Consider the following 12,772-nt stretch of genomic DNA (forward strand, 5'->3'; position numbering starts at 1 on the left):
GCGCATGTAGGAGGCAGCTGATCAGTTTCTCCCTCATCATTGATGTTTCTATGCCTTCCTCTCTGAAATCAATAAAAAATATACTTTTAAAAATAATAAAATTTAAAAAAAGATACTCATAACAAAAATTCAGAGAAGCTAAGTGCCTTTCCCAGAGTCACTCAGCTAAAAAAAAAAATAGCACTCAAAAAAAAGGAGACATATATAATACTCTTTGTAACACTTTAAGCAATAAAACAATAAAAAAAAAGAAATGAGAAAAAAAAATAGCACTCAGATTTCAAACTCAGGTCTGATTATAGTCTGATGCTCTACTTCCATTGCTTAAGGCATCGAAAACCCACCAGTAACTTAAAGCCTCCAGGATAATACTTATCATATAATAATTTATTTATATGTATGTCCCCTCAACTAGACTGAGTTCCTTTAGGACATCCTTTACCTTCATATTCCAGCACTGGCCATGGCACACAGGACACATGAACCAACAATGTTTATAATAAGCTGAATGGCTCACAGCATCCAAAATGCCTGAGAGCCTGCTCCAGTTAGAAAGTCATAAAGGAAAAAAAAAAAAAGTCACCAGAGGGTTTTCCTGGCTTAACCTCCTGACCCCCAGTTTCCTCCTCTGTTAATAGGGATAATAATGATACCTGTTTCATCAGGTTGTTTTGATAACTGTGTTAGATAACGTATGCTAAATGCTTGGCAGTGCCTGGAACATGCTAAGTACTCTACAAAGGAGGGCAAATAATCTCTAACCTCCAATGCAAGATAAAAGGCAGGTGTGCCAGACCTCACCTTTAATCTACTGGATTTAAAATCCGGACGCTGATAAGACATTATTAAATTCTGAAAGGGTACAAAACAATGTATGCTGCCCATTAAAACACAATGGGGAAGATCTAGATATACTGGTATAGGAAATTTTTCAAGACATATTTAAATGAAAAAATGTCCCAAAATAAGATGTATGTGTGTTTGTACGTGTGTGTGTGTGTTTGTGCGTGTGTGTGATTACATGTGTATACAGTGTACAGAAAAATACCCTGAAAGTTATAAGGAGATGGGAGAGTGAAGAGGTCTTTCACTTCTGTCTCTATGCAGTTCTGATACTTGAATCTTATGAAAAAGTTTCCTGTATCTTCATTAAAATAATAGTGTAGACTCTAGTTAATGTACCAAAACAGTGTAAGATATTAACAATAAGAGAAACTGGGTATACAGGAGCTCTCTGTTCTATCTTTCAACCTGTCTGTAACTCTAAAAGTATTCTAAATTAAAAAGGTTGTATTTTTTTAAAAAGCAATAATATGTACAGCACAGAACTATCTTTGCTTTTAAGAATATGCCCATAACTTAAGTATTACACTCTAAAATGTTAACAGTGTTCTGAGCGGTGAGACTAAAGATGATGCTCACTCCTTGCACCTTCTAGATCAGTTCTCAAAGGGTGGCTGCCAGGTCAGCAGCAGCACCTGGGAACTTGTTAGAAATGCAAATTCTCAGGCCCCACCCCAGAGCCACTGAATCAGACGCTCTGGAGGTGGGGCCTGATGACTCCGATGTACACATAACTTTGAGAACCTTGTTCTAGATCACAGAAACTGGTTTTGTAACAAGTGTCACTTTTATAGTCAAAACAAAAGAACAATGAAACTTGAAAAGGGGTCAGTATGTTGATGGATGAAAAGCATTTTAAACCAGACACATGCCCTGACACGGCACACACACTGGGAGGCAGGCACAGGCCAGTCCCAACTCAAACGGATCCGTCCTGTCCACCCCCCACTCTCCCCGCCACCCCGTCGGCTTCCGTGGGGGCCCCTAGGAGACCTACAGAGACAAACAGACAAACAAGTCTGGCATGGGGTTTTTTCTTTTAAAAAAAAAATTTTTTTTTTTTTATTGTGAGAGAAAAGTTTGCTGGCAGCGGCTTATCATCTTCATCTTCAAATTTATGGCCTCCAGTCTCAGTTTTATATTAACAGCACCAGCCAGGGCATGACAACTAATAGTTTAAGAGGTAGAGACTCTCATCTTCATAATTAAAAAAAAAAAAAAATTTCCTAAGCCTGTATGTAGTAGCAGCTCAGATGAAGGAGGGGCCATGCTAGATCTCTAGCCCTGGCTTTGGGAGGGCCCCTCGGTCCTTCTTCAACCCTAAGGAATAGAAGATCCGTGACGTGTGTATTTCAGCTCCATTTTCAGAGGTACTCAAAGGGCTGCTTTTGTCTGTTGGCTAAGCTCTATGAAAGCCAAGTAAAGGGGGGGAAAGGCCCAGAAATACAACCTTAAAAAGTTATCTTGCCCTAACCGGTTTGGCTCAGCGGATAGAGCGTCGGCCTACGAACTGAAGGGTCCCAGGTTCGATTCCGGTCAAGGGCATGTACCTTGGTTGCGGGCACATCCCCAGTGAGGGGTGTGCAGGAGGCAGCTGATCGATGTTTCTCTCTCATCGATGTTCCTAACTCTCTATCCCTTTCCCTTCCTCTCTGTAAAAAAATCAATAAAAATATATATATTTTTACAAGTTATCTTAAAGATTACCACCTTTTAGAGCCAAGGGGGTTGGAGTGGGAAAGGAGCAAAAGTAAAAAAAAAAACTGATTGGAAGTAAGCCACCCATGACCAAGCAGCTACTCGGGCACCTTCATGGGAATCGTAAGACATGGTGGGGTTTGGTGTTGGTGCACCTCGTGTACCCGACGATAAACATGTAATCAGAGAAGCCCTGGGTCAGCAAGACAAGGAACAGGGTGCGCAGATAAAAGTACAGAAAAGAAAACCCAGACAGCCAGCTGGTCACAGGGTATCTACAGGAAGAAGAGTAGAGTGGGAGGGCTTCTCCTTTTTAATCTAAATACTTACAATGTGTATGTCTTCTTGCATTCTAAGAGTAATTCCTTAAAACAAAAATAAACAAAAAGACCCCCCCAAATTTTTTTTTAACGAAAGTTAAGGCCAGAAGTACAGGGGAACCCGAGGGATGGCTATCAATGAACGGCTTTTGATACCAAGTCTCAATGCACCTCATCAGCTCTTTTTCCAAAGGGTATTTAAGAGTAAATAAGAGGCAGAGAGAAACGGCCACTCCAGAGCACTCTATATAGAAACGGGCTAAAATTTTACGGGGCCCGCTAGGCTGAGAAGCTATTAGACGCCACGGCTCCAAGCAGCGAGGTGGCAGAGAAAGCACTCCAGAGGAGCTATTCAAGAGCCGCCAAGGTCTTCCCATTTGGAAGTTTGAAAGTCCTTTTGTTCTTCTCTGGGTTTAAGTTTCTGGGTCACCCAGCCTTTTGTTAATAACCAAATGAACACATCTGCGGTACAGCAGGCCCCTCCCCCTTTATTTGTCCCAAATATGAGCGACCTGGAGAGCATTCATACCTTCGGTCCTTAAGCGAAAACACTTGACCGTGTTTAATTGCACCTCGCCATCGCTCCGTCTCCTTGAAGCAACTTCAATGACTGTCCCCACGAGGAAAAGAGGAACCATTTCTCATTACACAATGAAATCATTACTGCAGCCCTCTCCTCTGGATCCAGGTAAGAGGGGGGAGGGGAGGTTGTTAGGGAAGCAGGGGATGTTGACAGCAGGTTACAGAATGTCAAGGCAACACACTCTATGTACCCAGGAGGCCAGTGTTTCTTTGGATATAATCAAGAATCTTCCTTGGATGAGGCCTAATGTCTATTCTCATCCTGTTCTAGCATCTCCTTGGGAGGAAAAACAAGGCTCGGCTGCCAGAAAACGTTCCAAGGAATTGTTGATAACAGATAACAGCAGAGGAAGCCCTCTGGTTAATGTTTAAACATGGCAGAGGTCCTGTGAACTCCTTGCGAGTTGTGATGCCCACCGAGGCCTCGAACACGTGCTCAGCGGGCCCGTGGTTCATCGGGAACACCGCCTACCTCATTCAGGTTCAGGAACGCTCTCAGGAAAAAGCAGCGCACCTAAAACTCCTTTTGGTTATCGGACTGCTCGGGCTTGAACTGATTCCTTTCTGAGCAGTTCTAATGTACAATGCCCAGTTTTTATAAGTAGATTCCAATCATTTCTAGGGAAATTATGGAGAATGAAGAGAAGATCTTGGTAGCACTGGGGTGTGATTGAGAAGAAGGATTTGTTCACGAGTTTAGATGATAGGAGAAGTCTACATACTACAATGTCAGCTGACGTACTTTGAAAGACTAGGCCACTATGATAGGTGGAACACACACATTCTAATAAACCTTGGCAATCTTTGTTTCCATATGTTAGAGGTTTTTTTTTTTTTTTTTTAAATATATTTTATTGATTTTTTACAGAGAGGAAGGGAGAGAGATAGAGAGTTAGAAACGTCGATGAGAGAGAAACATCGACCAGCTGCCTCCTGCACATCCCCTACTGGGGATGTGCCCGCAACCCAGGTACATGCCCTTGACCGGAATCGAACCTGGGACCTTTCAGTCCGCAGGCACACATTCTAATAAACCTTGGCAATCTTTGTTTCCATATGTTAGAGGTTTTGCTTGCTTTCTTTAAGGGAGAGGAAGGAGGCATGGAGGAGAGGGAAGAGAAGGAATGGTTTCTCTCAGAGGCCTGAAGATTTACTGCTGGTAAAGAGAAGGCTGCAGAGCTACTGATAAGCAGACAGGTATTTGGTGACTGTCTTCTGTGAGGGTTTCCACGGGGAGCCAACCACAGCCAGTGACACCCAAGACAAGGATTTAGAGAAACACAGGTCAGCCCCGCTCCCCCCACACCCGAGGCTTTCAGGGTTCTAGCTGCAGAGGCCCACTGCTCTGCTCAGTCTTGCCTCTCAGCTGGAATGACTGCAGGGCAGAGCAGCCTGGGGTCGGATTATGGGGACACTCACACAGTGACCCAGTGTCGCTACGACACTCACTCTGCTTGAGACTCTAAACATTGGGATAGGGAACCGTTTGTCTGCAAAATATACATTCCGCATTCACTCCAAAGACAGTGGAAACCAGGAAAAGCCAGGCCCCTTCCACTCATGCAGATCACTGATCAAAGATCAGAGAGGCGACGGGTTACATTCTTAACAAAGGATTTATTTTTTTTAATTCAAACGGGGGGGGGGGGGGGCTTTTGTGATGCAGCTTCATTTTACAGATGAGGAAACGGAGCCCAGGAGAGGGGACAGAGCTCTCCCAGGCTGAGGCCAGCATCAGCTCTTCCATCTCCCCCTGCCCCAGGAAGACCTCCCGCTTCTATGCTTTCATCTTGTATGTCACACAGGCACTCAGTGATGAGCGTGTGTGTCACCGGGCTGGAGCAGGCTAGGGTTACCTATGAACTGAGCCTCAGCTACCGGCACCCCATACCGGTCCCTTCCACAGCCTTTGTTCCAAACTGGCCCCACACTGAGCTGATGACCTGCATGGTTGTCCCTACTGTCCTTCTCCCAGACTGTCTACGGTGATGAGTCACCGAGCTCAGGGTGTCCTCATCACGCCCACTGCCTTTTCTGACCTTAGGAACCTCACCTGCATTTTACCATTTTACCAAATGTTCCTCCATCATACATTCAGCTGTTCCACTTTATGTGTCCGGCCCCGTCAACTGGGCAGGAAGAGTCCCTCTAATTCTAGAATGACAATGTGCCGAGACCTGGGTGAGGACAGAGATTTTTTGACTTTGCCTGGTATGGATGGATGGATGGATGAGGTTCCCTAACAAAGCAACAGCCTCCTTGATTGTTTCCCATGTCAAAGCAATAATGCTGGCTTAAGGTTAGAATTCGTGCTATTCTAATAACAGTCTGCGCTAATAACCCCAGGGTTCCCCAGACACTAAGTGCTACACAATTGCAGCCTTCTTCAGGTGACGCAAGTGTTCACAAAGCAATGTCTTCACCTGCTAGACAGATGCTAGCTTTCCTCGGTGGCCAGGGGAGGAAGGTTACAAAGAGCAATTGGATCCACTCCGTCTAAGCAAGCTCGGTTTCTCTAATTCATGAAAACAAAAGGTCCTTCAAGGGATTAACATCAGTGCATCTAACCATTCAGTGGCACAAGACTGGCAGACAGTTCCAGCATCTGTTCAACCTGCTGTGCAAGACAGGAAGGAGCACCCTGACAAAAATGAGTAAAATTTCTTGCTTTCCAGAAGACTCTAAAATGCGGAACTGAAGTGATTTCTTCTTTTCCTCCAGGGTGGTGCAGTCCTCACAACTGTCAATCACTTTGCACTCAGGTCAAAGCATGAGTAAAGGACCTGTGATGAGCCTGGTGCCTCTCAACCTCCAAGCCCAGCCCGTGGTGGGCCTCCCACCTCCTGCCCCTCGCCCCTGCATGCTGTCGGGGTTCATGCCTGAGAAGCTAGAAATCTCTATTCCAGCAAGACCCATGGCAAAGACCCGGCCATGCCACGTGGCTTCACCATCAGTGTGGTCAGGAATGGGTATGAATGTGTCCTGGGCAAAGCCTCCTCCGTTTCCTATTCTGACCAAAAGCTCCCACTGTGAGGGTTCAAGCGCTCTGTGGTCAAAGAGCAAGCAGCAGCCAACACAGCCCCAGAAGAGCAAACCCATTCTCGGGCTCAGCAATAGCTGTTTCTCTAATAACGCACCGTTGTCCCATGGAACACTCACAAAGGAGGTCCTGTTAAGTGACCTGCACGTAACCTGCAGGACAACCTGCTCAGCAGTTAAAACCAGCACCATTATCCTTACCACTTGAAAGATGAGCAAGCAGAGCCTGAGGCCACTAAGGGACTCGCTCCCAGGTCTTCCGACTCCTAAGAAGGCCCACACTTAGAAAGGGTACCACCTTCCTCCGCAGCCTCTCCACATACTTCAGAATAGAGCAGGGGCTATAAACAGACCTGCCCAATCGGCCACTAACTGGTACTTGCTCCCACCACAGACGTCTGGCCAGGAAACTGCTCTATAGAACCTCCACACACGAGTGCTCCCACCTGTTAAGATGTATGTGTTTCTAGATCTGTTTAGGCCAACTCTATCTACTGTTAGCATGTAACTAAACTAAATCTTAAAAAATGCAAAAAATAAAATTTTATCCTAGGAAAACTAAGTCCAATACTTCAGAAAGAAAAATTAAATGAATGCAAATAACTTTTTTTTAAAGTATATTTTATTGATTTTTTTACAGAGAGGAAGGGAGAGGAATAGAGAGTTAGAAACATCGATCAGCTGCCTCCTGCACACTCCATACTGGGGATGCAACCAAGGTACATGCCCTTGACCGGAATCGAACCTGGGACCCTTCAGTCCACAGGCCGACACTCTATCTACTAAGCCAAACCGGCTAGGGCGCAAATAACTTTTAAAAAATGGTTAAGAACTAAGTGCAACCTGTAACCAGATTGGGGGGGGAGGGGTGAAAAGGCAAAATTCTAGAAGGCTCCTGATAGCTTTACAAGTGTCTATACGTTCTTTCTTTGCTTAAAAAAACACACCCAGAACTGTAATTTTAAGTGACAGATCAAGGGTAAGGCTAAAGTAAGACTAGGGAATGCAAATCAGCAGTCCCATTCAGAAAGGCTTGAATGTCCACTCTCAGGCTTTAATTAAAACATAATTTTAAACTATCATTCTTTTTAAATCATTCCCTGCTTCAACTTAACTGACCTTTTCCAATTTACCCAACCACCTACAGGTCCCAGCAGTATCAGATAACAAGGCTCCTGCTAAAGTGTGAAAATCACGAAAGGCACACACTCGGTTGTCATCTGTCAACTGATTTCAATCCCTTGGCCAGTAACATCTAGAAATCTCTGGGTTCTCAAATGGGGGCAGGGCTTAAAATAATTTAGTTCTCATTATAACAGGAAGCATCCCTCCACAGAAATTCATCAGTATCACAGTCAAACTCAACTCAATAATTAACCCTAAAGAGTTTCTAGAGCAGTGGTTCTTAATGGAGGTAATTTTGCCACCCTCTGCCCCCCCCCCCCCCCATTCAACCAGGGGACATTTGGCAATGACTGGAGATGCCTAGTTGTCAAAACTGAGAGGGGAGTTTGCTACTGGCATCTAGTGGGTAGGGAGGCCTGGGATGCCTCCTCAACATCCTCCAATGCGCAGGACAGCACCCACCCCCCACCCCCCACCGCCCAACAAAGAATTAGCAAGCTCCAGATGTCAGTGGAGAAGCCACCATGGGGAAAAGGGAACCCCAAGAGCTACAGATGCTGATACATTATCAAAAAAGCCAGCCTTTGAACAAACAAAAGGAAGCGTTGATTTGTTCCCTCTTGATTCAAACATTACTCAAAGGCCAATGGCTTCCTGGTACTCTTAATAAAACTCCAAGTCTCTCAGCAAAAATTTTCATAGACCGCAATTTTTGGTTGTGTGGTGAAATAGCATAACAGTCTTGGTCAGTTTTCTTTCTTTCTTTTTTTTTCTCTTTTACATTCCACAATACCTCCAATTATTTTGTGGATGGTTATAAAAATGAACTAAAAAATTCTGTGCAAAGCTTCATATTTAAGGAATATTCATATTTAAGAGATGGAACAGTGAAATTGTTTTGTTTTGTTGTGATAGAAGGATTTGGTTTATTGTGAAGGATTGCGGGGGAAGTCTTTTCTTTTGCTTCCCCTTAGCATTATAGTATCTGTGCATCTATGCAATATAACTAGTTTAAGTTAAATACTATAGGAGGACCTTAAATGGATCCTGCATTTTTTAAAAGCCAGATATGAAAGACATTTCTCAGACAATTAGTGAAATTGAAATATGTCAAGTTCATAGGTGTGATGATGGCATTGTGGTTCATCTTAACGTTACAAAACTTACTCATTTTTACATGTAAAAAGCCAAAAGATTCTAGGCTCCCAGGATCCTTTGAGCAAACTTACAAGTCAGAGCTAAAGCTTTTCTATGAATAGGATAAGCTGACTTTGCCAATTCCAATGAAATTTCCCCCAAAGCACAAGTTCCTACTGATATTTCAAGAAATGTGACTTGTCTTATTCACTTAAAAAAAAAACAAAAACAAAAAACAACCCACAATATTGCTCAAACTAGAGATTTTTCAAACCAGTTTGTTTAAAATCTACCAGAAGTTCCACCCAGCTGATTAACTGCACACTCTACAGCAGACCCACCCGTTGCACAAAAATCTCTGAACAAAATGAGCCCATCCTCACTGCAGCCACAAGGCCACACCACAAGAAGGCAAAGGGAGGAACAAGATGAAGGACGGGCAATGGCTCTGCTCCAGGAAATGTGAAGGGGCAAGTCATTCAAACACAACAGGGCTGCCAAAGCAAACCCCATGCCCCAGGTGGTCCTCTAGCCATAACCTCTTCCTGGGCTGTTTCCAACTTGAGAGAGATTTAGATAGAGATAGATATCTGGACCTAAAGGTAGTAGAAACAGAGCAAAAAAGGAAATCTCAAAAAACCCTGTCACAGCCATTAAAACATCCGAGCATCTACCATGCGTGGGATATACATGTGCTCAAGTATCAAATATTAAAGACACATCACGTGCACAGATGGACAGTATAATAAAATACCCATGGTAGAATACAGGTGGCAGGTATATGGGTGTGCATATAAAATTCTTTCACCTTTCCTATATGTCTGAAATTTTTCATAATAAAATATGGGGGAAGAGCATTTTTGTAAAAGATGGGGACAATCTGATTTGTGGTTTAAAAAGGGGAAAAAAACACACACCTCCTAGTCTTGCCTTTAAGGAGCTTACAGACAATTGGATGTGCTTGGACAGAGGCATGATGGGGCCAGAGGAGGAACGACAGTCTAGAAAGAAAACAGGTATTTAGCTTGAGTGACAGACAAGAACCCAAGAGAAGCAGATTTGGGGAGCGAAGCCATCTGGTTTACACATATTGGGATACTGGCTGGGATGCCTGTCAGATGCCAAGGTGGGCGCTAGTCACCGGGATTAAGACTGGTGAGCACCTAAGATCACACTGACCCTGAACTCTCTGATGTGGGAAGAGCTTGGGAAGGAACTCAACATCCAAAAAGCTGACTTAACAGCTTAAGGGCTGCTTTGTCTGTGTATATGTCGGTAAGACTGATTAAGAAGCAAGGAAAGGGAAGATGGCTGATTTTACTCATGAAGGTACATATGGGCACAAGGTTTCACCAATGGGTGTACTCAACAACTCCTGAAGGCTTAAGCTGGGGACACCCAGATGATCAGGCAATGTTTGATTTTTATGGACTGGGATGGCCCTTCTTGCCAGCCCAGGCAAACCTCCCACATGCACTGGGAAGGGAGAGATGAGCTTCTTTCTAGAGGAAGGGGCAGGAAGGAGCAAAAGCAGCCCATGGACCCCTTGCCTACCTGGCCAGGTGTGTTCCAAAGCCTGACTCACCCACCAGAGGACGCTGCTTTCCAAATCTCATGAGCAGCTTGGGAACAAACCTGACCACCCAAGGGACAAAAACCAGCTGCTCTGAACAGAAGTGGTTTGTCTCTCACGGGAAGTAAGTCTGCAAGTCCAGCTAAGACCACTCCTGCCCTTTGCAACATTGCTGCCCGCCCGCGGATCCACCGGCCCAGAGTGGAGCCCCTCCAGATGCCGCGTGCCCTCCGCAACACACGCTTCACCTCTCTAAACAAACAACGGGTGTCTTTGTTTAAATTAAAAAAAAAAAGAAAAAAAGAACCTGTCTCACAGGCTGAGATTACATCAGCGGAGCGGAGCGCTCTCATTCTCTGCATCAATCCGGCGGCTTTGAAGCGCGGCGCCCTTTGATCTTGAAGTTCCCGCCAGGGGCAAAGCCGATACCATCGCTGCGCCCACGCCGGGATCCACCATCCACAATCCGATCTCAGGCCAGCGCCCAGCCCGTCCCCACGTCCCCACCGGCTCAGGCTCGACCCCGACCCTGAACCGGGCTGCCAGTGCAGGAGCCCCCAAGCGCCCACGCCCACGCGGTGGATCACTTACAGAGTGGGGGGAGGGGGGGGTTGCCCCTTCGGGGGAGACATCGCTAACTTCACATTAACCTCTTGTGGGAAGAGCATTGCGATTATTTTTAAAGGAATCTTTATCTTTTAGAGATACTGAAGTATTTACAGAAAAAAATGACATGGCTGGCTTTGCTTCAAAATACCATGAGGGCGGGGTGCAAATGCAACACCGCGCCAGGAGTTAAACAATTTTTACAATGGGTGATGGTGACTGTACGGTTCTGTCTGCTTGTGAATACATGTAGCATTTTCTATAATAAGAACTTGAAAAAGAAACTAACCTCTAACCCTTTGCTATTTTTAAAGGTTATTCCGCACAGGCTTTTCATTTAAGAAGGAATCTGACACTGGATGGGGTGAGGCGGATCACATCTGACTTTCCTCCTTGCCCCCAAAGCAGTCACTAGCGCTAACCAGGACAGCATGCGCCTGAGGGGCCAGCTTCTCTAGTGCAATCCCTGTAAGGGGAGGGGCACCCCTATCAGGGCTCTTCGCCTATTTGGGGACCTCGGACTTCTGTAAGAGATGGGTGATATGATAAAGTCCATCTCCAGAAAAATGCCCACTAACACAGCAGAGCCTAGAGGAACCACCAAACCCTCTCAAAATCCATTCCTTTCAGAATCGGGGTCAGACACGGCCCCTGGAGTAAGCACTGCAGGTTGCTTTCACTTGGACAACTCCTTTCTACAGGCACTTCACCAGCCACTGGACTCCCGAGGCTGCTGAGGGGGCTGAGGGGGCCGTGGCACAACCCTGGGCTGCCTGCCCCCCAAGGCTAATTTTGCTCCTCCCTGGCCCTGTGGCCTTGGGTAGGTCACCTAACCTCTCTCAGTCTGTCCCCACATTTTATAAACAGAAAGCTGTCGCCACATCTTCTGCTGCACCACCGAACTGGAATGAGATGGGAAAAAATGCCAAGAAGGAAAAGGTATATGGGGATGCAAACATGATTCCACTCACAGCTGCAGCTGAGCGAGCCACACAGAGATCAGGCCCACAGGAGTTAACTGGGAAAGGGACAGGACTGTTGGGTGTGCTCAAGGCCAGAATTTCATACCACAGGCCAGAAGGCAGAGGAGAGGGCTGGGAGGGGGTAGGGAAGGGAAAGTAAACCCTTCCCATCCAGGTGGACTCACCTTTGGAAGGTCAAACTAAAATTCCAGTGAAGACCATCAACCTACCTGAACCCCTCAGTCAAGGGCACAACCACAAACTACAGAAAGGGTCAAGGAAACAAAACACATTATCACAGCAGCTAAATAATTAGAGACATTTTTAAGAGAAGAACCCAATTTTAAGTGTGATAGAGATCCAAGAAGTGAGTTAGAGGGAGAAGTTTTAAGAGCACTGAAATAAAGTCTAAAAACCAAAGGGCAACTAACTGCGGAGTGAAGTATCAACAATAACAAATTTAAAATAGCATGTACGGTAGCTTTCAGCTTGAAGGGGTCTAGGTCAAAAATCCCCACTGTAGACTGTTTCCCAGTAAAATCACCCATATAAAAATGCATGCTAACTCCCTGATTCATTTAAGAACTCCTGATTTAAAAGTATATTAATTCTGGCACAGCACAGGCCCCATAAAAATCAGTTGCTCACTTTTTTAAAAATATATTTTATTGATTTTTTACAGAGAGGAAGGGAGAGGGATAGAGAGTTAGAAACACCGATGAGAGCGAAACATCGATCAGCTGCCTCCTGCACACTCCCTACCAGGGATGTGCCCGCAACCAAGGTACATGCCCTTGACCGGAATCAAACCTGGGACCCTTGAGTTTGCAGGCTGACGCCCTAACCACTGAGCCAAACCGGTCAGGGCAGTTGCTCACTTTTTAAAA

The sequence above is a fragment of the Myotis lucifugus genome, unplaced genomic scaffold, assembly GCF_000147115.1.
Source record: "Myotis lucifugus unplaced genomic scaffold, Myoluc2.0 scaffold_269, whole genome shotgun sequence".
Taxonomy (NCBI): domain Eukaryota; kingdom Metazoa; phylum Chordata; class Mammalia; order Chiroptera; family Vespertilionidae; genus Myotis; species Myotis lucifugus.